At 39.4% G+C, this 3209-nt stretch overlaps 1 pseudogene across 1 annotated transcript; it reads right to left on the bottom strand.

Moving 5' to 3' along the window:
• Nucleotides 1-1050: 1050 nt before the first annotated feature.
• On the bottom strand, nucleotides 1051-1715 carry LOC111527134 (annotated as a pseudogene). Its single transcript, XR_002726577.3, has one exon. The product of XR_002726577.3 is annotated as a 40S ribosomal protein S7 pseudogene (transcript).
• Nucleotides 1716-3209: the final 1494 nt, after the last annotated feature.

Here is a 3209-nt window from a genome sequence, read left to right as displayed (position 1 = left end):
TTTCTTTCTTTCTTTCTTTCTTTCTTTCTTTCTTTCTTTCTTTCTTTTCTTGTAAATAGATCTCTAAGGGACATACACAGGGCCTGCAATGTTATGGATTAATACTTTATGAAACAGAAGATACTGTTGATGCAAGGATGGTGAAGGATGTTTGGAATCAGAAACATATAGTCACTCTGAGTATGATAGGAGAGATGAAGACATGTATGAAGAACTAAATAAAAATAAAATTCTAAGAATATGAAGTTCACACTTTGTATACTGCTCCAGTTAAAGACAGTTTAGTGAGTAGTTAAAAGTCAGGCATCTGGAGCCAGGTTGCTTGGGTTTATCGCTCAGCTTTGCACTTGGGTAAAAAAACAAACCCATCTGTAATCTTACTACTTAAAAAAATACAAAGTATTTACAGTAAAGTATGAAAGCAAACCCATACTCCATTAACCATTCTACATTTAATATGTATCCTTGTCAACATTTCCCCGAAGTTATACACATCGGTATATAACGGACACATGCATAATGCCAATAATACTGGTTTGCAATTAAAAACATCGTTTAGTGATCTAACATGAGCCATGTAGTACATACATGTTCATCTTGTGTGTACTCATTATCTTGTGTTACTGGATATGGATCCCAATCCAGACCCCAAGAGAGGGTTCTTGGATCTCATGCAAGAAAGAATTCAGGAAGAGTCCCTAAAGTGAAAGCAAGTTCATTACGAAAGTAAAGGAATAAAGAATGGCTACTCCATAGGCAGAGAAGCCCTGAAGTCTGCTGGTTGTCTATTTTTATGGTTATTTCTTTATCATACGCTAAACGAGAGGTGGGTTATTCAAGCTTCCCATTTTTAGACCATATAGGGTAACTTCTTGACGTTGCCATGGCATTTGTAAAGTGCCATGGCACTGGTGGGAGTGTAGCAGTGAGGATGAACAGAGTCACTCTCATCGCAACCTTGGTTTTGGTGGGTTTTAGCCAGCTTATTTACTGCAACCTGTTTAATCAGCAGCGTCTTTTTGACCTGTATCTTTTTTTTTTTTTTTTTTAACTGTGAATATATATTTTATTTAGTCACTTTTGTTTACAATTGGAACTCTGGGAATTCAAAATTAACATCCTTGCCCGTGAGCTTCTTATAGACACCAGAAAAAGTTTCAACCTTGTGTTCCACATTGTTCTGCTGTGCTTTGTCCAAATGAACCTTTACGAGCCGGCTGCCATCTAGTTTCACGCAGATTCTCTTGCCCACAATTTCGCTTGGGAAGACCAAGTCCTCAAGGATGGCATCATGCACAGCTGTCAGAGTACGGCTCCTGGGCCGCTTCTGCTTATTTTCTGTACGGCTTTTTCGAGTTGGCTTAGGCAGAATTCTCCTCTGAGCGATAAAGACAACATGCTTCCCACTGAACTTTTTCTCCAATTCTCATACTAGCCGGACTTGGATTTTCTGGAAAGATTTCAGTTGAGGAACAGGAACAAAGATTATGATAGCTTTCCGACCACCACCAACTTCAATTTCCTTGGCTGCCGTAATATTCAGCTCCCTGAGCTGAGCCTTGAGGTCCGAGTTCATCTCCAGCTCCAGAAGAGCCTGGGAGATGCCGGACTCGAACTCGTCCGGCTTCTCGCCATTGGGCTTCACAATCTTGGCGCTCGAACTGAACATGGCCTTCTCCTGGGAGAACTCGCCGAGCGCCAGCTTAGGAAGAGCTGACCTGTATCTTTTGCCGACCTCCTATCTCATCCTGTGACTTAGAACGCCTTAACCATCTGGGAATGCAGCCCAGGAGGTCTCAGCCTCATTTTACCTAGCCCCTATTCATGATGGAGTTGCTCTAGTTCAGATGCCTCTGACACTTGTATATACTAAGATGACTATAGTATTTTTTTGTCTTATTAACTATTGGTCTATTTAATAAATATTTATGTGTCCAATATTTTGCTATTGTGATAGTCTAGTGAATGTCCTTGTACATAAATATTAATGTTATTATTTCTGTGGGTTAAATTTCAACTGGGATGATAAATCAAAAGGTATGCACATTTTAAATTTTAATAGATACTTCCACATTACTTTTTAAAAGATTGTGCAAGGCTGGGCATGGTGGGTCACACCTGTAATCCTAGTACTTCGGGAGACTGAGGCAGGCAGATTGCTTGAGTTCATGAGTTTGAGACCAGCCTGGGCAACATGGTGAAACTCTGTCTCTAAAAAATATACAAAAGTTAGCAGGTTGTGGTGTTACATGACTGTTTTCCCAGCTTCTTGAGAGGCTGAGGCAGGAGCATTGCTTGAACCCAGGAGGTCGAGGTCGCGGTGAGCCGAGATTACCCCACTGCACTCCAACCTGGGTGACAAAGTGAGACACTGTCTTAAAAAAAAAAAAAAAAAGGTTGTACTAATTTATGCTTTCAGTTTTGTGTCAGAGAATGTCTTCTTCCTCACTTCTTCAATCCAAATGAATTCTTTTTCGCTTTTTATTATTATTAAAAATGTTAAATACATCAAAAATAGGAAATAGTCTAATGAGCTCCCATAAACCCAACATCCCATTTCAATAATCATCAACTTTATTTTCATTCCTTCTTGTTTAATTATTTTAAAGCAGATATTAGACATGACATTTTCCCATGCAAAGTAGATATTTTATATCTTCAATTATTCTAATTCTGCTTTCTTCTAACAATATATAAACATGATGATGTTTGCTCTTCTCCCATTCTTATCTCTCAATGTGAGAAAATCAAAAACAGAACACTAAGAAGCTTCCTGTAAGACTTCAGGGAAGAGATGGAAGACTAAACACATTTTACTTTTACTCCCAGAATTATTTTGAATTATTAGTAATCACTGGCTCTTAACACATACTGGTTTCTGATGTGGCTCTTTGATGCTGGTGTTCTCGTTAATGTCGAAACTGATTATTGAATGAGAAATAATCTCCCACTCTAGGATGAGATGCATCATTGAGGAGCAGCCCTTTGGTTTTGGTGACAGACGTCAGAACTCCTACCAAACGACACTGCCTTGAGGATGCCAGCTTGTTGATACTGCTCCGTGCTCATAAAACAATCTGGGGCCCACGACTAACAAAACCGTGATCCACAGTAACAAACAAAATGTTTATTGGCATGACAGCCATCATAGGCCATGTCATCCTGAGGGAAGTGATCCAGAGTTTACTTATCTTTCCATCAAGTGGGAG

Source organism: Piliocolobus tephrosceles, chromosome 3, assembly GCF_002776525.5.
Source record: "Piliocolobus tephrosceles isolate RC106 chromosome 3, ASM277652v3, whole genome shotgun sequence".
Classification (NCBI taxonomy): domain Eukaryota; kingdom Metazoa; phylum Chordata; class Mammalia; order Primates; family Cercopithecidae; genus Piliocolobus; species Piliocolobus tephrosceles.
The sequence above is the reverse complement of the archived record's forward strand: the minus strand, read 5'-3'. Positions and strand labels throughout refer to the sequence as shown.